Source organism: Papio anubis, chromosome 9 (genome assembly GCF_008728515.1).
Source record: "Papio anubis isolate 15944 chromosome 9, Panubis1.0, whole genome shotgun sequence".
Classification (NCBI taxonomy): domain Eukaryota; kingdom Metazoa; phylum Chordata; class Mammalia; order Primates; family Cercopithecidae; genus Papio; species Papio anubis.
Genome location: NC_044984.1, coordinates 97,488,555 through 97,515,828, shown reverse-complemented (window position 1 = coordinate 97,515,828; position 27,274 = coordinate 97,488,555). Strand labels below are relative to the sequence as shown.

Sequence of the window (27,274 nt, the reverse complement as noted above, 5' to 3'; positions counted from 1 at the left end):
TATTCTTCTTCACCTCTACCCTCTGCCACTATGGAAAGCAAATCCAGTGTGCAAAATCAGAGAACTAGGTTTGAATTCAAACATTTTCACTTACTTAACTCTTGGGTTTCAGTTTCCTCACTTGCAGATACAGATAGCAACAGGCAGAAACACTTCCCTCACTGGATTGACGTGAAGGTTAAACGGGGAAATGTAAGCAAAAGATCCATGATGCCTGGAATGCAATAAGTAACCCATGGATAGATGGCAGCTATCGTTTAAATCCTGAGACAAGGTTTAAATAAAATTCAGAGCAAAGAGTCACACTGGATCTGTGACTGCTTCCTTGAAAGAGCAGAGTTTAGAATTCTCATGACAAAAAGGGCTAAACACTAAATATAGTTGGGGACAGCATGCCAATATGAATATAACAGGATCTATTAAACAAAATAAGCCAGAAACAGAATGTTACAAACCGCACATTCTCACTCATGTGGAATCTAAAAAAATAGTGATCTCATGGAATTAGAAAGTAGAACAGAGGACACTAGAGGCTAGAAAGGCTGGAAAAAGTAGGAAGAAGGGGAGATAAGGAGAAATTTGTTAAAAGATAAAACAAACTTAGAGCTAGACAAGAAGTATAAATTCCAGTGTTCTATAGCATTGTAGGATGACTATGGTTAACAATACTATATTATGTAGTTTCAAATAGCAAGAAGGATATTGAAGTCCCTAACACAAAGAAATGAAAACTATTTGAGATGATGGATATGCTAATTACCCAGATCTGATTACTATATATGTATGGAAACAAATATGTTTCCCTATGTATCCCATAAATATGTACAATTATCATAAGTCAATTAAAAGACAAAATTAAATTTAAAAAAGAATTAGGCAAGCCTAGATTTGAATCCGGTCTCTGACATGCACTCACAGTGTGATCGTAAGCAAGGTACTTTATCTTTCTGAAACTCATCGTTCTCAGTTATGAAATGGGGAGAAAAATACCTTCCTACAGTGAAGACTACAATAGATAAAGAACCTAATGAGTGAGGATGAGAGACTGGGATTTTCGTATGTCTTGTTGAATCCCTAGCATGTTGCACAGTGCCTCCATGCAGCAGCAAATGTTCACTAGCTAAACTGGTGAGAGTACTTTGTTGGCACAGGGTGAGTACTCAATGAATCATCACTATTTTTTATTAACAACCCTTGCTGGAATTAGACATTTGGAAGACATGTTAGGGAGAGGCATATTGCAGTGTCAGTGAACGACTAAGATTGGCCAGGAATCTCTACGACATCCTGACCAAGGCAGGTTCCTTATCTTCCCACATTTATATTTCATCAGGAGGCAAAGGACACGTTGATCAGCACCCCATTTTGGCAGTAAAAATTTGCTCCATTTGACTCTCCTTATCAGAGGTGCAATAATATGTTCACATATCGATCTATTGTTTCACAAATGTTCTTTTATAACCCAAAAGCCAAGTCCAAAGCACCCCATGACTGAACTTATGCTCATGTGCTACCTGTGCAGATGATTGAGACCAAAACAAGCTACAGTTTTATATAAACCCATCACTGTTTTTATGATTTCCATAAGTGAATCCAGTCCCTTACCAAGAAAGTCCAAATGCTGTGGGTAGAATTGGGAGAAGTCCCTCTTTGTTGACAAAAGCAAGCCTGGGTCTTTGAACTAACTTTTGGCAATAAGTATGTATGTTCTTAAATGAACACATACTATGTTTCAACTACTGCACTAAATCCTTTACATGTACTAAACATCTTACCATCTTATTAAATTCTCAAACAACTCCGGGAAGCGTGTAATGAGATTCTGCTTTTATAGATGAGTACTGAGACCAAAACTAGCCATGGATAAATAAATTACTACCTTCTCTATAGGCTCTAAATAGAAACAACATTTACAATGATTTTACTTCATTGTTTACACAATTTTCTAAGATGCTCTTTTGACTTTAATGTGACAGAGAAAATAAAATAGCTTAGAATTCTTAGCTTCCAGTATATGGTGGCTTTGCTAAACTGCAATTGGGGTGTGGAGAAAGGCAACGAGTCTTATAATATCATGTTGAAACTGTAACTGGAACACAAAAAGATTTCCAAGTTATTTTATGGTCACAATAAAGATAACCCACTGACTCTTTAGGGTTTCAACTGCAGTTCCACAATTTGAGAGCATTTATTGCATGGCAGCCTAGCAATGAAGAAGGAAATAGTAATGTGAGAGATTAATTTTGAAAATATGAATTTAGAGATTAACATAAATACTTTATTCCCTTTTTGCAGGATGATGTGTGACCAGCCAGAACGCAATGCCGTTTTTACAGTGTATTTTTAGTTCTGAGACTTTATCAGGGAGACTGAAGTTCAGTGTACAATTGGTCACGGCAAAGACCAAGTACATTGAGATACAATTATGCCAGGATGTAACACTCGTTAGTTGGTTGGGCGTGCCTTTTTTGCACGGCTTGCAAGTTTTCTTGCTTACCCTGGTAAACACTGAGTCATTTCCATGAATCCTCTATCTGATTGGTAAATGGCCTGAGCCACTGTCCCTGGGTGGACATGTCTGCTTTGGGGTAACAAACAGAAAAAGTCAAGGACACATTTGAAAGTGAGGTCCAGGCCTTCTGTCCTCAACAGCATTGATTCTAATTCTGATTTGTCATGGATTAATAATACTGCATTATGCTTTTCAGTTTACAAAGCACCTTTATATCTAAGTCTCCTTGCATTCTCATGCAAGGGGACAAATATACAAAGAAGAAGCTGAGGGGTAGAGAAGGTAAATAACTTGCCCACATGATATAAGCAGAAGTGAAAGAGTTTAGGTCTGCAGTTCCCACACTCTGATATTTATCAGAGTCTCCTTGAGGGCTTGTGTGCTGGGCCCCAACCCAGAGTGTGTGAGTCTGCGGGTCTGGAGTGGAGCCTGAGAACTTGCATTTCTCACAAATCCCCAGGAAATGTTGATGCCGCCACTGCTCCAGGGACCACATCTTGAGGACTGTCAGATTAAGAGGGGCCTTCTCTTTAGGCCACGCTTCCCGTGCACCACAAATGGCCATAACTCCCACTGGCTTTCTATCCCCACCATTTAAAATTGACCTTTCTTTAAAATGTAAAACACAAAGTTGTATTTGAACATTTTAAACCTGTCAACAGAATGTCTCCCACTTTATTGAAACACTTTAACAATAATGGAAAACATATATATATGTTTTTATATATATATAATTATATATATAAATTAATATATATAATTATATATATAAATATATATAAATTAATACATATATAATTCTTTTTCTACGAGGAGGGAAAGAACAATCACTAGTCACAGTATTACAAGTTGTTTAATTGTTAGTTTTTAGAATTTTTCTAGCAGATTTTCTGATTTTCAACAGAAAACACCCTCATGAAAGTAAATCAATCAACCAATTGTCTATTTAAAGAAAAACTATAATTTAACAAGAAAATCTAAACTGTTGAGTGTATAGTAGCATTCATGTACACGGCCCCATTTGTCAAAAAGAGACATGTAAGAGACGAAATAAATGTGCAACCTGGTTGGAAATGGCATTTCCATGCCCTGAATCCTATGTAACTGTTCACAAAACCACATATGAGACATATATTGGAAGAATTCCAGTATTTAGGAAAAGCAGATTATTTCCACTTAGAAAGAAATTAGCATATTCCAAATTTCCATTATTAAACTTCACTTACCTTAAACCGAACTCTCTCAAACTCAGCACCATTGACACTTTGGCCTGGATGATTCTTTGTTGGTGGAGTCAGGAGGTTAATATGTGCACTATACGATGGTAAGCAATATCAAAGCCCTCTACCCACTAGATGCCAGTAACACCCCCTTAATTGTAACAACCCCAAATGCCTCCAGACAGTTTCAGTCCTAAAACTGAAACTTTAGGACAAAAGAACTCAAATTAGTTGAGTTCCTACTCTATGCCCCAGAGTGTGGGGGCATTTTGCATGCAAAATATTTGGGTTATTTAACTTAATATGGGTTGAGAGATGTTAGGGAAGCCTCAACCCCCAAGCACCTTCCTTCTTTTCCTTGTTGCCAGACCTGAAATCTACTAAATATTTGTTTCCCTTTGGGCTAAACATGTTTGTTTCAGTGAAGTCCTTTAAAGGTGGAAGGACACTGAAAGCAGTAACCCACTACCACTCGTATCTCAGTGTGACTTTAGTTTAGGGACAATAGAAACAGGAAAAGAGGCTAGAACAAGGGCACCTATGGTCAGGAAGAAAGAGTAAATATAAAGCACTGAACAAATTTCACCTTCTCCACAAGTTTTCCAGTCTCTTTTCAAAAAAAAAAAAAAAAAAAGATGAGTCAAGCTGAATTCCTCAAATGTGGCTATCACAATATGTTAGATGGTTGCAAACTTATAATTTCATAGCCTTGGCACTCTACAGGTTCAAAAGTCTCCTTCTCATCATTTATTCTTTCAGTCATTCAACAAGATTGAACAAGATTACATGACCAGTAAATGGTGAAGTGATTAGAAGTAGACCAGTAGGTAGAGCACTGAGGGGTGAGTGCTACGATAGAAGGATGCAGTGGATATTATGGAATAATAGAAGAGAAGTATCAATCTCAGCCATGGAGAGCCTGGCATACCAAGGCACATGAAGTTAGAGCTATAGAGACCAGATCATGAAGTCTGTGGTATTCCAAGTTAAGGACTTAGTTTGCATTTCATCTAGAAGCTTAGGGAAAGCAGTGAAGTAGTATTATTTTATTATTATTATTATTTTGAGACAGAATCTCACTCTGTCATCCAGACTGGAATGCAGTGGTGCAATCTCAGTTCACTGCAACTCTGCCTCCTGGGTTCAAGCGATTCTCATGCCTTAGCCTCCCAAATAGCTGGGATTACAGGTGCGTGCCACCATGCTTGGCTAATTTTTTTTTGTATTTTAGTAGACACAGGGCTTCACTCTGTTGGCTAGGTTCGTCTTGAACTCCCGACCTCAGGTGACCCGCCCACCTCGGCTTCCCAAAATGCTGGAATTACAGATGCAAGCCACCACACCTGGCCACAATGAAGTAGTTAAATTAGGGAACAACCTGACCACCTATCAAAATGAATGAGGTAAAATTTGAGATAGAAAGGAACAAAGGCAGATTCTTAAGGTGAATTCCTAATTTTCCTAAGCTAAATGCCTCGTAACACTTAACTCTTTCCTTCAAGTCCTGAGATTGCATCTTTGTGCTGGTCTTATCCTGGCCAGGCCTCCTACCTATCTCACACCCACAGGCTAAAAAACACACCTCACTGGTTTTTGCACACAACCCTATGGATCCCATCAATTTATTGCTAATGAAAATTTAAGTTGGGTATTATTTATAAAGGGATGTCTTGAGTAATTTGATAGGCAGATAAGACCACAGCCTAAAACTCATCAGCCTCTTGTCAGAAGTTGGAGTAATTCTGGAATTGCCAAAGCCTTCCATGGAATGTCAGGCTAGAAATAGAATAGACAGGGTTTGTTCTTATCATTGTAGATTTTCTGACTCTACAAGATTACCTCAGAACAGTTACAAATCATTTCAAATGCTGATTCTTCATGTTCTTTTTTTCTTATGCTTGTGATAATGTAGGTAAATTTTGAAATCAGAATAATGGACTCATGACTCTTAAAATTCTGTGCGAATTCTTAGCATGATGAAAATGTGCTTCTGAAGGGTGCTTTGAGTGGGCATTAGGGAATGAGAGACCACCAGATAACAAAAGTGCTACTAATGCTGTCTTGTATGCCCCTAAACTCGTACACGAGGAGCTGCCCTGAAAGAATCAAAAGGAATGCAAAATGCTTTTGAATCTGTCTACCATTTCTCAAGGGCAATCTTTACATGACACCATTACTTTCCTTAAGAGACCACATTTCTGGTAACTTTTTGAATTTCTTCATGTGCTTTGAATATATGTAGTAAGCACTCACTAATATTCATTGGATCAGTGAATGACCGAATGAATGGTAACATGATGTAAACCTCCACAAAAGGCTAAATAGAAGGCATAAAAAGAGGTTGTTGTTGGAATAAACCAACTAGTAGGAATTCCAATTACATTTTTGCAGAAGTGAAATTTACAGTCATTGGCTTCATAACATGAAAATTACCCTCAGGAGAAAATAGAAATCATAAAAAGTTTTAATACACATCAATGAATAGTCACAAAATCAAAAAGAACAAGCTTTTTTTTTTACATTTATATTATTTTTAAATGTTTTACTTTTGTTTCATATTGCTTTTGGAATTGGTTTAAAGGGAAATCACAAATAAAAGCTAAGTAATAGAAGGAATAAATAATTAAGACCCCAAACTAGGTTAAATTCACTGCAATGCCAATAATTCAGTGAACTCTGAGTTTCCTGGCAGTTAAAGCATGTAGAGTTTTGATGGAAACCAAGAACTGCCTAGTGCTGTCTGGCCCTTTCAGTCATTATTGGTGCTGAGAATGTGGGAAACATGACTTCTAACAGTGACCAAGTACCTATTTGGTGTCACCACTTAAAAATCTATGTGCATATTTACTATAGATGACTAACAATTAGTGCTTCCAGGATACCTTACTTGTTTGTAAATAAAACCCTTGCCAAATCTCTCTTTTCAAATGCAAAGACCAAGTTTAAAATGTAGCAAGTTATCCCTTTTCTATAATCTAGAAGGATTTTGAAAACAGGTAATAAAGCTGGGCATAGTTGTTTATTTGTATTATAACTCATAAAGATTTGGGGCAGCTTTATTCAGCATTTGCATTAGCCAGAAACTTTGTGTAGTTTTTTTTTAAACTTTGTTTTAGTTATATTTCAAACCTTATAAAAAGCTCAGAAAATAACATATCAAACTTCTTTGTACCCACCACTTAGATTTTAACAAAAATACTTTGCCATAGTTGCTTCAGAGTTTTTGTTTTAAATAAAATGGACTTGAAGATAATCTTTCCCATTAAACTCTCTTTCTTCATTCGCAGAGCTCCCTTACTTATCCTGAGGTGACTATATGTCCTTCTATACTTTTACGTTTACTGCATACATATGTTACCATTAGCAATATGTAGTCTTGCTTTGTGTGTTTTGAGAATTTATATAAATGCTGTCATACTCAAGGTCTACTTTTGATTATTGCTTTGTTAATTCAGCAAGTTTTTCTAGTTTCACCATGTTGATACTTATAAATCTCTTTCCCTAATTTCTCTATCCTGTATTATTTCAGCATGTAATGCATTTGTTTATTCCCTGCTGATGGACATGTGGGTTATTACTCTCCAAAGAGGTTGCAGCAGACTGTGTGGTTTGGATTCCCATGCAAACCTTGACACTGAACACCATCAAACCTCTGATGTCATCAGTCTTTTATTTTTTATTTTTTGAGACAGAGTCTTGCTCTGTCGCCCAGACTTTTATTTTTATAAACTTGAGGCACTTACATTGTTTTGCTGTTGCTTTACCGAAATTTTCCTGTTACTACTGATGTTTTTTGATATTTTGACTCCCTCTCTGTGAATTACTTCATTAATAGCCATTTCATTGCAGAGGTTGAGAGCGTGGAAGGAATTGTTTGTTACTTACTTAACAATAGTTGAAATTATTCATATGTTTTGGATGCTAATATATTGTCTTTAATATTTTCATTTGCATTTTTAAAAATCTGTGGCTTCTCTTTTTTATTTGTTCATGGTGCTTATTTTGATATGGATATTTAAATTTTAATGTAGTACAATTTCTAATCAGTCTTCTCATTTATGGTTTATGCTTTTTGCATCTTATATATGATATCATTGTTCAGAAATTATATAATATTTAATTACATTATATAAATTATATTATGTAATTATAATAAAAGCATTTTCTCTTTTTTCTTTCTAAATGTATTAAAGTTTTGCATTTCACATCTAGAGCTTTAACCCATCTGGAATGGCAAGCCAGATGTCCCAGAACCATGTTGTCAATGTTTCTCCCCCACACCACCACCTCTCACTCTCCACTGATCTACAATGTTGCCTTCATTATATACCAGTTTTACACATGCTTTGGCATGTGCCTGTAGGCGCACACACACACACACACACACATATGTGTAAATGGGTTCACACACACACATACACACACACACACATTCTCTCTGTCTCTTGTATATGTGTAAATGGGTTTGTTTCCAAGTTCTCTAGTCTGTTTCATTGATCTGTTTGTCTACTAGTACATCAATATCATCCTGATTTTATTAATCTAGCTTTATAATAACTTAATATCTGAACAAGAAAATTTCCCCTCCTAATTCTTCTTCAAATTTTTATTGATCATTCTTGGCCCTTTACTCATCTATATTAATTTTAGAATTAGTTTTCTGTCAAGCTCATGAAAACTCTGTAAGGTTGTGATTAGTTGCATTGAATTTAGAGATTTATTAGATGAGAATTAACATCCTATGATATTAAGTCTTCCTACAAGGACATATGTATCTCTCTTCAAAGGTTAACATCTTCCCTTGTGTGTCTCAATAAAATTTTATAATTTTATCCATAGGAGCTTTCACATCTTTGCTTAGATTTATTCATAGGCAATTTATAGTTATTTATATATTCTGGAAAAGTTTTTTTCATAGTGTGAATACAAGTGCTTTGTCAGATATGTGTTTTGCAGCTATTTTATCTCAGTCCAATGCTAATTCACATTATTTTTTATTGCAACTAGCTAAGACCTTCCATACAATGTTGAACAGAATTTGATAACTGGCACTCTTGATTTGTTTCTGATTTTGAAGGAAATGCTTCTATCAATAATTACAATGTTTGCTTACAGTTTGAGACAGATAGTCTTTCAAAAAGATTCCTTCAATTTCCATTTTGTTAAAACTTTTAAAATAATTACTGGGTTGTATTTTCTCTATTTTTTCAAATTACCATTTTTTTCTTTAATCTGCTGATGTGATAAACTACATTAACCAATATTTCTAATGTTAAATACTATGTGTAAACACACACATACACACACATGAGATTGGTTCAGTTAATTCCTATTTTATTTGTGACTTTTGCATTTATACTTCTGAAAGAGATAAGCCTTTTAAGTTTTCTTTCTAATACTCATTTGTCTGCTTTTGCTATGAAGATATAATTGGCCTCCTTAAGTGATTTGGGGAGTTTTTCCTTTTTTGCTCTTTTCTGAAACATCTTATATAACAGGACAATTGCTCCTGGAAGGTTTAAGAAGACTCTAGTAAAATTATAGTGGCCTATTTTTTTTATAACAAATAAATTTTGGATGTAGATTAAATTTATTTATTTTTTCTTTTCTTTTAAAAAATTATTATTATTATTTATTTTAGTAGGTTTTTGGGGAACAGGTGGTATTTGGTAGATTAAATTTATATAGTGATTATAAATGAATCTGCTTATGTCTTCTATTTTTCTTTAATAAATTATAGTAAATTATATTTACCTGGATATTGTTCATTGTTATAATTTTTGTTAAATTAATTGATATTATGTTGTTTAAAAATCACTTTATACTTTTGAATATGTTCTATGTCTGTGTTTATTTGCCCTTTTAAACTTTCTAATTTTGACTATTTCTTTCTTCTCTCTCTTTTTTTTCAATCAGTCAAGCTAGAAAATGATTTTGTTAGTCTTTTCAATAGAAAAGCTTTTGGCATAGTTGTTGTCTCTTTTTCTTTTTCATTAATATATTCCCTTCATTATTTCCTTTCTTCAGTTACTATAGATTTACAACATTATTCATTTCCTAATTTCTTGATTTAAATGTTTAACTCATTTTTAATCTTTCCCCTTTTCTAATTTATGTGTTAAATATTATAAATTTTCTCTAAGTGCTACCTTTATTTTATAATCTTTAAGATGTAGTGCTTATCTTGTCATTTGATTTTAAATATTTTATAATGTAAAGAACACATTTTGAACAGTAAATTATTTTAAAATATGTTTTGTTAATTTTCAAATATATTGGAAGCTTCTAAATATAATTCTATTTTTTATACTTACCCGTGCCAAGGAGAGAGAAAACAGATGTGTATTTCGATTCTCTGGAGCTTTTTGACAGTTACTTTGTGACTTTTGGTTTGGTCAATTTTGTAAATGTTAATTGTGTGCTTACTTCAAGAATACTATTTTCTAATTTGGGGCTGTGAGTTTCCAGTATGTGACATATATAGTTAATCATTTTTATTTTTCTTTGCAAAAGTTTTCATGACTTACAATAATCGTTTTTTCTGCTTTGCTGTCTTACTAATTTCTCAAAGAAGTATGTGAAAACTGCAAACCATGTTTGTTAATTTGTCATTATCTATATCAAGTTTGCCAATTGCTGCTTTATACAGTGGAGTCTATAGCTATTGGGCATGGTGGCACACGCCTGTAGTCCCAGCTATTAGGGAGACTGAGGCAGGAAAATAACTTGAACTTGGGAGGTGGAGGTTGTAGTGAGATGCGATCGTGCCACTACACTCCAGCCAGGCGACAGAGAGACTCCGTCTGGAAAAAAAAAAAAAAATGTGAGCTAGTATGTGAAATTGATTACTATCAATTAACTTTATGTTGAATATTTATAACTCTATAGATTTTGGAAATTATTGTAATTGTCTTAATATGTTTTTAATAAATATGAACTTATGATTCTATGTAGTGTGCGTACATTTTATTTTCCAGAATCATAAAGGAAAAAAAAAATACTTGGCTCAAAATGTCTTTTTTCTGATGATTTCTCAGGGTCCATAGGGGCTATGATTAAATAAAATAAAAAAAATCTAACAGATGGTGGTAAATTTTGAGTTCAAAGAGATCATTTATATGCCTGTGACTTGTCTGCTAGCCTATCTACCTCTCTGATTCGATGTACTATGTCCAAGGCTAAGAGCCTTTTCTCTGTGTCTTTGTTTATGTGAGAAATATTTTCAAGGGAGAGATTCAATCAGTTAAGGAAGATCTTTATCCTATAGGCAGTAGGGATCTAGAAAGGGATTAAAAGCCTAGGGATGGTATAATCCAGTTTGCATCCTAAAGAGATGGCTATTTTGGGGGAAGATGGGCTGAAGGGAGATGTAGTAGAATTCTGAAGTGGTCCCCAAGCTTTCCACTCCCTGGTGTGTATACATTATGTAATCCCCCATGCTTGAGTTTGGAAGGAACCTATGGATATGAGGGCTCCCTTGATGAGGTTACATTATATAGCAAATGATGGTGAGAGAGTCACTCTTGTGCTTAGTTAGATACGTCTAAGACTGTCTTAGCATACTAGGGTGGAGAAAAGATAAAAGTCAGTGAGATGTGTTCCTATTGGCCTGGAAGAAACAAACTCTCATACGTATGGAGAAGACCAGTGGCAGGAATAATAGTGACTTCTAGAGCTGGGAGTGGTCTCTAGTTGATGACCACCAAGAAAGCAGGCATTTCAATCCTACAACTATAAGGAACTGAAGTCTGCCGATAATCGCATGAGCTTGGTAAAAGACCCTGAGCTCCAGAAAGGAACATAGCCCAACTATCATTGTCAACACATCCTTGTGAGACACTGAATAGAGAATCCAGCAAACCTGCACCTGACTTCTCACCTACAGAAATCATGAGATAATAAATAGGAGTTGTTTTAAGCTGCTAAATTTGTGCTAACTTTATACATTGCAGTAGGCAAGCCTGTCCAACCTGCCTTATTTTGTTGTTGTCATTGTTCTGTTTTGTTTTAGGCTTTTTAGCAGTGTGAAGCCATAGTTTTTAGTTTCCGTCTGTATCGATACACTGAAAAGAGGGAGGTGGAAGGGACTTTACCGGCCCAACCAGAAACGGAAACTAAGAACCCATGACTGTATTCTCTCCTTTGGACACTCTAGTAAGACAGAGAGATCAGTTAGGTTACTGTAATGGCTCAGTCTCAAATGAGACAGATCTAGATTAACACTGAGTCTTCTGGAATGGAAATGATGACAGTCTTGAATGAAGATAAATTAAGAAAGTAGACATGAACTTAGTCATCCAGTAAATGTCAACATGGAATGTCCCAGAATTACCTTAAGATTTTGGGGAAGACCTTGATTCTTTTAACCAAATTAGAGAAAACAAAGGTGAAGAAAAGTTTTACTAGGAACATAATGAGTTCAGTTTGGGACTGTTAATAAAAATGGTCCCAATTATTTCTTTCCATGTGTTCATGCTTCTTTGCAATGAATCTTTGAAGTTCTTACCACCAAGAAGTGGAAACCCATTTCACTCCTCTTCTCCCATCCCTGGAATCTGGGTTGGCCTTGAGTCTTGCATTGGCCAGTAGAATAAAGAGGAAGTAATGGCATACCAGTTCTAACTCTAGGCCTCAAGAGGCCCTGAATACCTTTGCTCTTTCTCTTGGTACCATGCAGCCCCATGTGAGCAACTCTAGGTTAGCCTACTAGTGGATGGAAAACTACATGGAGCAGAGATAAGTCATCCTGACTTATTCTAGGCCAGCCTGGCCTCACCTTAGCAGACAGCTGACCACAGACACATGAGTAAATCCAGCCAACACCAGAACAACCACCTTGCTGTACTCAGCCCAAATTGCCGACCCACAGAATTATGAGCTAAATTAGTACTTATTGTTTTGAGCCACCAAGTTTTGGGGTAGTTTAAAATACAACAAAAGCTGACTTTTACAGACATTACAGACATTTTATTTTGAGATTTACAAAATTTACAGACATTAACTTTGAGACACTTATGAAATATCCAATTAGGTATGTTCAGTGGGTAGTTTGGGTTCTAGAGATGGACCATAGCAAAGGAGATGATGTTCTAGATAGAGATTTAGGAGTGATCAGCTTAGGGATGAATGTTGACATCAAGGATGAACATGAGTATAATTTTTTATTTTCTGAAGAAGATGTCAATCTCCTGATGATAATGGTTATTGTTAAATATTATTCTTAATTCAGCTCTACTGCCATTATTTTTAAGGAGAAACTATCACGAGATGAACAATTAGGAGAAATGCCTATGAGAATAATCAACTTTTCTCTTGAGCTTGTCTGAGGTGTTAATGCAGCTTGAGTCATTCCTCTCAGAATGAAATGTTCGGAAAGCAAGTTTAAATCTGCCCTTTCACTAGAACAGTTTTTACCTTTACTGTTCTACAGGCTAGTGGACCATTCTACCCAAGGCATATGTCATATCCATGCATAATGTATGCTACCCAAAAGAAAGAGATCAACAACAGTCATGTGATTCGACATAACTTTCAAGGTCTTCTTTTGATCCTTGTGATAACCCTGTGAATTTGATATTAGGGTTATCTCATTTTACAGGTGAAAAAACGGAGACTCCCGAGTTTAAAATGATGCTCAAGATTACCCAACAAGTATATTTGAGAGCCAGGATTCAAACCTGGGTTTAAATCAAAGTCTCTCACTCTTTCCACCTCACTACCACATCCCGGAAGACTTTTTGAATGTATAATTGAATTCAGTTCTCACCACTATCTTGGGAGGTATTCCTAGTCATCCAAAAACTCCTTTGCCTTATAAATCTTTCTATTTGTCCTCTCTAACATACTATCATACAGATTATTTTATCCTATCTAAAATCCCTTGTAAGCCCCTCCACATGGCCCAAGAAATAGGGCAGAGCCAGACTGGGTTATGCCTCCAAGTGAGTCACGCTAACCTATCTTGTCATTAGAAATGGCTCTGAGTCTTTATCTGCCCACAAACTCTAATTAATGATCATTTAACTGTACTGTCAACTCTGTTTAAATTTGAGTGATACCAGTTGTTTCTTCCTTGGGCCAACCAATAGCAACAGGGGAAGGCATTCATGCATGCCATTGTCCGGATGGTTCTGGGCCTATAGCAGCCCAGTTTAATGGGCATTCAGAGCTCATTAGTGAGGAAACACATCAGGAGTGACCGCTCCGGTGCCACACGTTGCAACTAATAGCCCTGCCGAACAGAATCGTTTCTGTTTCTGCTCAGTTGTTGTGAAATTCTTTCAATGTCAACAAGTGGTCGTGTCGGCAGGAGCCCGCCATCCTGCCCAGCAGTTTTATCCGTTGCTCTCCTGAGCCAGACTTGTGTCCTCCTCCATTGTCCAGCCCCACAAAGGAGCCTGAGCAATCACAAAGCCTTCACAGCCATTCATCATCAGCTCACCGATTCTGTGGGTAAGATTGCCCGCCAAAGTTTGGGCCAGTCCTGTGGGGATGGCATGTATGGATCCACAGGCAAGACACACTGGGCCTCTGCCCCCTGCCTTGGGAATCTGAACAGACAGAGAACAGTACAGACAGTTTGATTTCCTCATCCAAGCAAAAACCAAAATTACATGTAATATGGAGGATCAGACTAAAAATGCACTTTGAGCAAAACAAAAATTGTAGGTGTGGCAAGATTGGGTAAATTATTCCATCTGGCAAAAACATTCTATAGTGGAAAAGAGAGGAAATTATAATCAAAGGGGGCATTTGGCAGCAAGAGTCAGCAATAGGTTTATCTACTCCAGAGATGTATGTTCTCTTATTCACAAAAAAACTTGGTATATTTGCTCAGTCCATAGAAAAGAAAGTTGTCTATAAAATGTCATGCAAATTTTCTAATCTATATTAGGACTTTAGAAAAAAAAGGGATTTTATAACCAGGTTGTTGAGAATTGGTCCTATTTGCTCGAAATGCAGAAGCACTAGAAAATGGTTTCCCCAAGTATACTATTTTAAAATTATAAGAAAAATGCCTTATATTTTAAGTAAAAGACACAACTCTACTCTCTTGGGATGATATACTTTCTTCATTCTTTCAGTGTTCTCTGAAAGAAATATCTGTTATAATTGGCTTCATATTTGACAAAGTAGGCAATGGTCAAAGTGATTAAAAATTCTTAACTCCTCAGCTTACCCTCCAAGCACCAGTTCTGGCCTCTGAATATCTTCAGTGTCCAGTATCTGTATGCTCCTGTATATACCTCTTTCCTCCACTAGATTTTTAAATTATTGGTTTGTGTATCTGTATCCCTTGCTAGACAAAGAGCCGTTACAAAGTTATTTCTACATCTTGATGATTTTTGGTTGACTAAACACATGGAGATGAGTAAATGTTCAATAATTGTTCAGTTAAGTAATCCACATCACAAAGTTTTCAAAAAGTGAGCTATGTGTTTGCATTTTCCATCTAGGAGTCCCACAAAATATGATCAGCTATTTAATATTTTGTAGCCTTATATCAACTCATAGCCCTTGCAAATGGGGAGCTTCAGGATACTGTAGTTAAAAAAAATTACTTCCAGATCAAATATTTATGGTAGCATGAGCAAATTTTTTATTATCTACATTGTCACTGACACACAATATCTAATTGAATTTCTTTTTTGTTTTCTTCTTAAGATGTGCTTTCCCTTCTGCTGTATCTGTTATGTTTGTTACCATCATCTTAGCTTCCAGGAATTGAGAACTTACTGTGTGCCAGATACCACTTACAACTGCAGTCTTTGCTCAGTCAAATCCACCTAGCTGCTTTTATTCATTCCATGAATATGCAGGATAGCATGATGGTTTTGCAGTCCCTGTAGGCATTATTATAGGTAGAGCCCTTTGCCAAGCCTGCATTTTAAAAGATTCTGAAATACTTTTGTGGTGTCCTGTTTCAGATGTTAGAAAGATGCTAATGGATCCTTCTGACTTTCGTTTTGGTGCTTCTCTTAGGCAACATTTTCAAAAGATCACTAACTCATACATGGGCTATACCTCTCTAGATGAAGCTGCACGATGTCAAGGTAAGCAAATGACCCTTGCTTCTTTTCAGGGTGAGAGATGACGTGCATTGGTTTCCAAAGAAGTGCCCAGATGATGACTAAAACGCAGACTTTGAATTTTTTTGCAATTATTAAAATAAGAAAAACCAAAAATATATGAAATCTTTATTTATTTATTTATTTTAAATAGTTTCTCTGGTATCCTTAGTAAGTTAGTTCTGACCTACATAAGTGTCATTTGTTTATAAGGGCTTTATATGAAGTAGCTCATTTAATCCTTCTAAGGGTTTTATGAGGTAAGTATTAATATTATCTCCATTTTACACATTAAAAAAATGATGCCTAGAGGAGCTAACCAATCTGCCCATGGTTAGGTACCTAATAGGCCACAGGGCCAGGGTATGATTCTCCTTCCTCAACAAGTGTACGTATTTCCATTGGTTCCCATTCTGGGGCCATGGCGGAACCATAAATTTACCTTGCATCCTTTGGCAGCTGCAGATAGAAATTTCCTTAAAGAAGTTTTTTGTAATGCTAGAGCTGCTTTGGGAATATTGGCCCAATATTTCCAGAGGGATGTTGTCTAAGAAAGCCTTTCTATGTGCAACTTGCAATCTCCTGTTCTTCAGGTCATATGAGGACAGCTCTTCACCTGCATGACCACCTTGGACTTTTCACAATAGGACATGAAGATGTTTGTTTTGTTCTGTGGCTTGCAATCCCCACAGCATGTCACAGAGGAAGTGATATGGAACCATTATCAAAAGCAGTTTTTGTGTCCCATCCGCACGAGTGGGGAATGAAGGGCTTTGCAGCACATTTCTATGGGGGACTTTAAAAAGGATAATTGAATTGTTTAAATCAAATTTGGGTGCCTCTGTCACAAATCATTACCTGTCTTTCCTCTATCTATCTCCTTGTTTTTCAAATTAATGGCACATACTACACACTGACCTCCATTAGCTTAATTTGGTTGAGACATTTTCCAGTCCGTATCATCAAAATGAGAGAGAAAATTATGTTGGCCAGGGAACCATCTGTACAGTGCAAAATGTTAAAGCAGCAGGCATTTTTCTATATTTTCTCAGTTTTGAAAGACTCTGTATACAACTCTAAATACTTAAAGTCACTAACTGAACACATTTCTCAGATTACTGATTTGGACTTCATGAGACTGGTATTTCTGTTGCCTAGGATGAAATTCAAAATATTCTTATATTCAAATCCTAAGACATGTACTACATAAAGAATGCTAAAGCCTTTGTCTACTTAATCAGATGTTTCTCTTAATAGATAGTGCTATATATAGTTCTCTATATTCCCTGGCATTTCACAAGAAGTGCTATGAACTAAAATCATCTCCGAGTCCATCGGCTCAACATACTCAATTTTTAATGCATTGACACATTAACTAGCATTAATTGCTTTCTTTTGTAAACTAAGTGATACTTTACCTTTCCAGTTAGGTTAATTATTTTCAATATCTATCTGAGATTAAGAAATATGATCTGTAGATTAAATGGTCATAAATAATTCAATTTAGCATGAACTTTTAGTATGTGTTCCAGTAATTTTGCCAGACTGTAAGGACACAACATTGAGAGGAAAGTACCCTCTTTAGTAGAGAACATGTACAGTGACTGTTTGCCTATCAACATCACAATATATTCAAAAGTCTCTTTATAAGCACCATACAGACACAAGGAGGAAGCCTGGTGAAGTACAGTGGAAAAGGGGCAAGACACTAGTTGTTGGCCCTGGTTCTTCCTTCACCAACTGTGTGACTGGAAGCATGTCACTAAACTGTGCCAGGTCTCAGTTTCCTCATGTGTTCAACCAGGGCCTTGAATGAGATGTAAGTTTTTCCACCCATCCTCCACCAAGGACCCTGTAAATATCTTTTCCTCAGCTTCTTTATGTTTTGAAAGAGTTAGTCTAAGAAATAATTATTAATAATTAATTTGCTGTTATTCACTAATAATTATTTTCTACTAAAAATCTTTATGGTATTGCCAATCAGAACTTTTCATAAACACGGGACCACAAGGGTGTCAAGCTAATTTAATATGATTGTAACTGAAATCAATAAAGTCATACTTTAGTAAGTCAAGGTCAGAGGTGCTCAAACTTTTTCCTTTCATGGCACCCTGGAGGCCTCAAAAAGTTTTTCACAGTGCCTCAAGGCCAAAATAAATATCTAAAAGTTCTGTTTGTTAAGTACTTGATTCCAAACAACTTAATAGGCATTTATGTCCTAAGAACTTTTATTCAAATGATAGCCATTTTAACAAAAAATACACCTAAATTGAAAAAAAAATTATTCCATTCTTATAAAACCATGATTATTTATTAACAACAACAAAAAAAATGTGTGCCTGTTGGGCATTGTATGCCTTTACAAACCTTGTTTGTAATTTCCTGTTCTACGTTCACTTTCACATGGTACCTGATGGCTTTCTACCACAGCAATGACCAAAAAGTCAGTTTCACAAAAATAGGTTAGCAAAAGAAATGGAGCACAATCTAATTTTGAGACTGTGAACCACTTTGAGCTAGAAATGTGCCTGGTGTCTGACAGATGTTGAGTGTTGCTGTGTTTTCCATAAATTTAGAATTATCCCTCAGTGCCCCTATGAGTTCACTTCAGAACCCCACCTCCAACCCCAGTGATCCCTGGCACACAGTTTGGGAACCACAGAACTGGGCAATTTTATTATGGCCAAATGTATAATTTTCACTAGGGTTTCTGAAAATTGTTTATTAAGACTTTTAGAGCCCTCACATCAGGAACCACTACACCAGAAGCTCTTCAAAGTCCTCCCTTTCAACTTTAATATTGCAGCATTTATTCACTCAATATTTACTGAGCACCTATTATGTGTCAGGAATTGATCTAAGCTCTTAGGACACATCATTGAACAAAACAGATAAAAACCCTCTGCCTCTGTGGAACTTTTGCTCTAGCAGGGAATTTATATTCTCATAATAAATAGGTAAGGTGTATGGTGTGTTGGAAGGTAATACACTGTAGGGAATGAAGAGTAAGGTGAATGTAATTTTAAACAGGGCCATTGGGAGTAGATCTTATTGAAAAGGTAACATCTAGGCAGACTTGAAGCAGGTGACACAGTCCTACCCAAATCTACAAGAGGAGTGTTTCAGGCAAAGAAATGTGGGGCACAGGTCCCAAGGCAGAACAGTACCTGGTGTGTTCAAGGATAGCAAGGAGACCAGTGTGAAGGGATCAGAGCTACCAAGGAGTGGCAAGGTAGGAAAAGAGGTCACAGATAAAGTGGGGCTGGAGGGAGAACAGGCAAGGCCTGGTAGAGCAGTATAAGAGCACTAGAGTTTATTGTGAACACAATGGGGCCACTAGAGGTTTCCAATGAGGGTATGACATGATCTGACTTATGATTTAATGGGATCACTTCAGCTGCTGTGTTGAAATAGACTATGAGGGAAGGAACCAATCAGGGGTCTATTACCATAATTCAGGTGATAGTTGGTGGCAGCTTAAAACAGAGTAGCAGCAGAGGTGGTAAGAAACCCTGGCAGGATTTTCCAGTTGATTTTGAGATATAAACAAGTGAAGTCAAAATCACCCCAAGATTTTGGACCTGTGGTAAAATTAAATACTACTACTTTAAGTTATTTAAGCTGATTTTATTCAGTCCATAGAGTAATAAAATTAACTTTGATGTTAGATTTTTAAATGCTTCTAACCTTTTATACTCAATACTACTTAGCTCAGGAATTAAACAGTTTTACTAGATAATTACTTCAGAACACATTAACAACAGTTCAATCCAAACAGACACATGACACAAACCACTGATATTTAATGAAAGAAAATAATCTTTTTTCCAACAAATGTGTATCTTGAATTTTATGTGGCAGGCAACGTCTAGGTTTTTTAGATGATTTAGAGAGGAATCCTATTCTGTTCCTACTTTCAAGGGTCACACCATTTATGAGGGTAAATAAAACATGTGCATATAACGTATTTAAAGATAAAAGGGTCACAAATGAGGTGGTGATGAAGAGCTGTGGAAAGTCAGAGGAGGAAGAGATGACTCCCAGCTTTTCATGTAAAAGGAAGGTACCAGGGCAAAGAAATCATGAATTAAATGAACCTCTAGGAGTGAATACCTAGAAATACCTTATTATCCTGTTGAGATAATAAGGAAGAATAGCTTCTGTGATCTATGGATTAAAACAGATTCAGTAATGGGTTGTTCCCTTTAAGGCTTGTAGGAGGTAAGATTGGTTTTGATACCTATATAGTAAAGCCATGAATGGGGTTTGAACTTCATTCAGTATGAAAGGGAAAACCATTCAAAGTGTTTCAATAGGGAACTAACTTGAAAGAATCCAGGCTTGAAGAAGGTTAGCCTGACAGCAAGGGGCAAAATGGGTGGGAAGAATGAGAAATCAAGGATGTAATGGCATAAGATGGTCATAGAGACCGGATACAGGCTAGTGACAGGGAAAGTAGAAACAAAGTCATTGATTTAAGAGACTTTTAGGGGCAAGCTGTTTCTCCCATCACTGTCTCGACCAGGAGGAACATCTTGAGCAGATCCTTCTCATGTCTAGTCAAATACACTTTGGACTTTTCCTCCCACAGCACCATGCCCTCCCTTAAGTATACAGACCAGAGTCCATTCTCCATCTCAAGAGGTGAGTGAGAGAGGAGAGGTTAGCAAAGTCAGTGAAAGGAGGCTGCCTGCACAGATGACTGAGCAAAGTCTTAGGACTTAGGACACCTAAGTCTTGAGTCACCTCTGCTGGCTACTATCCACAGATTAGTACCAGATGCTATCATGAAGAACTATTAATAGAGCTGCTCAACATGGCCATGTACATTGCTCACTGAGGTGAAGCTTCTGTGAGCAGTGAACACTGGCTCAGGTACCTGTGGTTCATGGGTCTGGTTAAGGATGATGTCTGTCCCCAGAAGTGGAGACTAGGCAAGTCCTGAATGTGGTCAGTCCTGGTATCCTTGTCCTAGAGCCCACCTACTTCCCTCCTTATTCACATCCCCTTTGTCCCTCTCACCTTTCCCTCCAACCCAAGACATCCTTATCTAGTGTATGTGCATAGGGAAGCTGAAATTGACTACAAATTTCTCCAAATATTATGTTTACACTGAGTTCTCTTGGAGTCCTGGCTTTCAAACTCCAAGACCAAGGAATGTTTTGTTCTATGGAATTTCCTTACTGCCACTTGGATGGCAGTCACTGTAGGATAGAATGTATAAATGGGCATGGCGGGGAAGCGGTAGTGGAAAGTGGAATGTACTCTGCAGTTCATCACAAAAATATCCTGCTGCAAAAAAGGGCAGAGATTGAATCTATAGACCTCAAAACAGGTTTAACAACAACCAACTCAAACATGGTCAAACTGAATTGGAGACTCATGGGACAATCTTGAAAAATAAGAAACCAGATGTGAGAAATGAATGACTGCAGCAACCTTGGCTTGAGGTTGAGATTCGAAGTTTTCTTTACAGAGGAAGCAGTAGGAATCATGGGATAAGATACAACTGCTAAGAAGAAATGTTGAAAGAAAAGAGAAGGGATGCAGGAAACAGAGCCCTATGCAAGGCCAAAAAGAGAAAAGATGCCAAAGTTATAGTCCTAAGAAAGGTCCACAGATGTGGACAGGAAGTGGTGAGAGGAGTCAGAAGTGAAACAGGGAAGAGGGAGACCCAGGCTGTTGGCGCATCACACAGGTGTCAGGCTAAGTGTTTCTGGACAGAGGGGCAAACAATCATTCATGCTATAGTAAGGTCGAGGACTGTGAAAAGGGTTTGGCCACTTAGATGCCCTGGCAATAGCCTTAACTGTGAAGTAACCACTTATTTCTATATGTGATTATCTCATGATACAGTCCTTAACAAATGCTGCAGCAATGGCTTGAGAATTCTTCAGTTGATACTTCATGATATTCAATTCATACTGGCTGGATAGGGGAGGGTAGAGATTGGGTGGTGAGTGTGGGGAAGGCAGGAGAAGATGTTGCACTGGAGTCATTCAATAAATAAATAGCATTCTCAGAATGTCTCAGATAAATTGTGAATTACTGTAAAAGGTGTGTTATTCTGTTGTTACAGTAATGCAAGCAGCAGCTCCATGTAATTAAGAGGTCTATTAACTTAGACCTAGTGGTGAATATTTTTATGCTGTAATATCAAAAGGACTGGAACTCCAAGGTTACTCTCTGGTAGGTAAGTGCCACAAAATTCCAAATTCATATGCTGGTTTTTTTCCCCCCCGTGCAAACTAACAAAAGAGTGTGCATAAGGAATTTGAGATTAGTTCTGTCTATTGTTAGCTCCGTGCATCTTCAAAGCATATCCAGGGGACATCCTACCAGAAAGCGAACGTTAAACAAACAATTCGTTTACTTCCTGCTCTGTTCTCCAGTGACTAAGACTTATGGCTGAGAGGTAATAGAAATCTGTTGATGCCAGTAGATATTGAAGGAAACTAACATCCTTTGTGGTATCCCCAAGAAATTTTACTAGTCAGAGAAAGCTATTTTCTAACAAACAAGAACATAGCAAACCAAACCCAAAAAGTCTGCTTTTCTCCATATATTGATCCTTCTCTGCAAGTGCTGTGATCAGTTACCATCACAGCATCTGTCACAAGTACTTGTGATGACGCTCAACCCGCCAGAGCCCTCTCCTACTGAGAGGCTCTTCTCTTATAGATATGACAAACCAATAAATTGAATAGTTTAAAAGAGCTTTTCCTCCTAGTGAGGACAAAATTTGGTCTTGTAAGAAAACAACATTGTGCATTCAATGTTGTTTCAATCTTGGAAAAAAGGGTGATTTCAAACGAAATCCATTATTGTTTTATGCATTTCTAAAAGCAAAAGATGGGTGAAAACCCCAAATGTCTTTTAAACGAAGGACAACAGATCTCTAAACTAGGTAACTGACGCATAAATAACAAGAATCTGCCCCTTCATCATAATACATGTGGCTGACAATCGAATGATCCCAGTTTCCAGATTAATTATAGATGTGCATTTTCTCCTACTAACATTTGAATTTTTGGGGGGTGGAACTTTACATGTTTTCTGTTTCTTTCTCCTGTTTCTATCCCAAACCAAAGAGAGGATAGCTTCTCTATCATTTTTCCATACCAGATACAAAAACAAAACGAGAAGAAAGACAAGAGTGCTCTGTGACTCCAAGAAAATGTTTGTTCTTGTATCTTTTTTTTATTTGAGGCAAGGAGGGAAAAAAAAACTTCAGAGGAGTAAACCTGAGACACTGATTCAAGAGCCAGACAGTTCAATGAACAGGATAATCGGGGTAGTTTTTGACAGGTGCGGCTGCCTGCCTATAGCTGGCATATAATCATTACCATTTTAATAAAGCTCTAATAGGGGGCTGATCATTCAATGGGGTGTGAGGATCCTAATTCAGCTCCCAATCCCACATGAATGTGCTAGAATTTGCAGGCTTTGTTTTCCTCTTTTGTACCCCTGAATGCCAATAATTACTGGCTATAGATTCAAAAATTCTTAGAACTGGAAGCTAAATTAGCTCTCCTAATACTGCACAAGAATGTCAATACTCATAAAAAAGGAAGCAAGTGGTTTTTTTGTATTCTTTTTTTTTTTTTTTTACACTTGTAGGCATTGTGAAGACCAGCAGTTGAAGTGGGCTGGCTTACAGCATGAATAATGACATTACTGTCTCTCTCATGGAGAGCCTTCCCTCTCTCAGGAACAAAAAGTTATCCATTGCTTCTAATAAAATAAGTCTTATAAAATCATACATTGATTTTTTAAGTTTCTGCTTTTCTTAATGTGAAAGAATCCACGTCCTCTCTCTGGTCTGTTTTAAAGGCAGGATTTGTAAATATTCTACAACTCCCAGTTGAAATGTAGGTATCTTTCTGGGGAAAAAAAATGCCTTCACCTCCCTAAAGCCTATCTCCAAAGAGAATATTCATAATGAAACCACTTGGATCATAGGTGGAATTGTAATTGTAACTATTACGATATTGGAGATCATTAGTTACATAGCACAATGTTCAGAACCCCATGCTTAATGTCTTCTATGGGGTTTTTCATCTGATCGCTCAACACTATGAGGTGGATTTTTTTTAGGCCCATTTGCAGAGGGTGACACCCTGAGTGATTAAATACTTTACCCAAAGTTACACATCTAGTAAGTGCTGGAGAAAGGACTCAAACTTCCCATTTCAATTTGCATTTCTTCTAAGTGCCATTTGTCTGAAGTTCCTCAAGGCTTCAGCATTTAATGCGGTGGTGACTGTGCCTCATCCTGAATCCCATCCAATGCCACAAGGTGCCATAGCCATTCACTTTCCCTGTGTCACCCAAAACGTTTCCTCCCTGAAGCCAAAAAAGCCTGGTTGAGATCATCCTCTGGCTGATACTAGGAACAAGCAAGCGCATTTGACTTTTCTTCCTTCAGGCATCAGACCGCACTAAACAAGTCACGGAAAATGGAATCTTAGCAAGAAAAATTCAATTGTTGAGAGCTAATCTTCAGAATAGTTTATCCACACTGATGACTTGCTCCATTGCTATCCTTTGAGATCTGTGCAGGAGATGTCCTGTTGTCTCTGGGTTCTAATACAGGATGTGTGGGTAGCAGGTAGATAACAGCACTCATATGCTCACTTTAAAATCTCTTCAGTGTCAATTGCAGACATACGGAGGTTTTCCAGGTAACTGTCTTTCAATTCCAAGAATACTGACCATGATCTTCAGGCCTTGTTTTGTTTTTTAATATATTTTATTCATAAAACTTTTAACTAAGAGACACTTTCAGTTTTTCACTTTTCAATAAGCAAACTGAGATTCAGAGAGTTGAAGTTTCCTGACCAATGTTCCACAGTAGACAAAACACCAGAATCCAATTTTCATGATGTTTCAGAATTAATTTCAGTATGAATCAAGATGACTGGGAATCTTTAACACACACACACACACACACACACACACACACACACACACACACCCTGTTAACAAAATCTCTACAAATTACACCCACCCCATGTGAAGCATCACTAAGAAAATATATTGTTAGGTCTAATTCTCATATGAAATATTAGAGTCTCATTAACAATTTCTTATGGGCCAGTATGAATAGGAAGAAGATACGCCCTGTAAAGAGATGCCCATTGACAGTAAATATTTATTTTCCTAAATGTTCTAGGCTGACTCTGTGTCACTCAGTGCAATTCTGTATTATTTAGCTGTTGCTGCAAAATGAATTACCTCAAAATTTAGCAGCTGAATGCAACAATACACTTTCTTTTAAAAAAATCTCACCATTTGTGTAGGCCAGAAGTTCAGGAGCTGCTAAGGTGGGTGGTTCTGACTCAGGGTCTCTCGCGAGGTTGTTGTCAAGATGATAACCATGGCTGCAGTCATCTGAGGTTTGCTTAGCGCCGAAAGATTGGTTTTGAAGATTGCACACTCACGGGGTTGTCGAGTTGATTCTTGAGACTTTCACTGCATGGATCTCTCCAGAAAACTGTTTACATGTCCTCACAGCATGGTGACTGCTTCCCCCAGAGCAAGTGACTTAAGAGAGAACAAAATGGAAGCTACATTTTATGACCTACTCTTACAGGTCACACTTTATCATTGCTTTAATATCTTACTAAATGCATAGGTCAGTCCCATTCCATACAGGAGGAGACTCCGCAGGGACATGAATCTCAGGAGAAAATCCACCGGAAGCTGGCTACCCCAAATTCCATGGCAGAGCACTTTTCTCTACCACTGATTTTGGTGGGAAGAAGAAAGAGGTGACTTCAACTCAATTAACATAGTAAAACCAACTGGTTAATTCTCCACATATGAGTCTATGCAAAAGCAAAGATCTTGACACAAAAATTGCCAACTGTCCTATAAGTGTCTTCTAATAAATGTCCAGCTCCAGGCTGGGGAATATAGAAGGCCCCTATTTCTTATTTAGTCATCTATTCCTCCTTTCAACAAAAATTCACTGAGGGCCTGCTACCTGCCAGGCACTGTGCTAAATGTTGGGAAACAACAATAACAAAATATCTAGAATGAACCCTCTAGAATTCTGCCATCTTCACAGAAGTGTACCTCTGAAGCAGTGTTTCCTCATGGAAAATTCTCCTAACATTCTAGGATTGTGACTTCTTATTTTTATCTTTGGGAAAAATTTGATCTGTTTGTAAGTTCTATCCCAATTGCTATGCTCCCTAGGAATCAAAACCTAATAGCCCCAGAAAAATGTTAAACAAATAAGATATATCACCTAATCAGTGCAGGGCAGAATGCTCTGGCAAAGGCCAACTGGTCAAGGATATAAAACTGCAAAACGTATATTTATCTGCAGTATTTACTACTGTCACAACAGAGATAACAATGGGTTTTAGTTTATAATATCAAACTCATAACATTACCTACACTGTTTACGCATAAATTTGAGACTATCCATTAAACATTTAAATATCATGTCCTGTTGAATAAAATGGTGTACTAATATTAGAGACAACTGAAACAGTCACACCTGGCCTAATAAAATTTCCCTCTAAACTGTTGAACCTCATGTTACTCATTTAAGAACGGTCATAAAAATAAGTCTCTACTTCATAGAATTATATGAGAATTGAAAGATATTAATTTCGTATAGCACTTAGCACAATGCTGCCTGGTCCATGTAAGTGCTCAGTAAGTGTTATTATAAACCAGTATATTATTGTAAACCACTCTCAAATAACTGGCCTTACTTTGATATTTCTCAGTTATTATCACTCTTTTAGAGAACTGCAATGATTAAGTATTCAAATTTCAAACCTTGAACTTGCCCCCAAGACAGTAACATGCCCCAGCTTTAACAGGCTCTGCTACGATCCAAAGTGGATGTCTCTTCTGCTACATGTTTCTTACCAGCGTTCTATGAGTCAGGATGGTTATATGACTCAGAGTAGCTGGTGCTTTTAGCAAATTATAGTGTCTCTGCACCAAAGCAAACCATGAACCACTTTAGTCTATGACAGATTTTTCCATCTGTAAAATGGAGTGAACATGCTTAAATTTTAAAGTCATTTAGTATGTGACAGTCAGGATCTTGGGAAACAGAAATGGATAATCGGTTCAATAGAAACCCAAACTCCAGCATTACATATTATACCATGTGATAAACCTGCACATGTACCTCCTGAATCTAAAAAAAAAAAAAAAACTAGAGAAAAAGGAAAGCAGAAATACAGGTTTTGATTAATTACTAAATGGAATACTAAGTGAAAATAACTTATGGCATTTGCTTTTGATAATATCCTTGGGTGTTTCCCTTGTTAAGTTTCTGCTTGGTGCTGTAATAGAGGAAAGCAACATAGTTTGCCAGCTTCCAAACTTGTACTGATTTTGTATGACCTTGAACCTAACTTAAGCCTTCCCTGCTTCCAATTCTGCTGAACACAAAGAAAACGTGATTTCTTGGAGCAAAATAAAAGGCTTAGAAAGAAGACTGA

The 27,274-nt window shown here is 37.0% G+C and overlaps 1 long non-coding RNA gene across 1 annotated transcript in view; it reads left to right on the top strand.

The window, feature by feature from the left end:
• The window catches only part of LOC103876022, a 151,520-nt gene extending 124,535 nt beyond the window's left edge, over positions 1-26,985 (top strand). The window contains exon 4 of the long non-coding RNA XR_002515821.2: positions 15,660-26,985. This is a non-coding gene — a long non-coding RNA (uncharacterized LOC103876022). The remainder of the gene's footprint in view (positions 1-15,659) is intronic.
• The last annotated feature ends 289 nt before the right edge of the window (positions 26,986-27,274 follow it).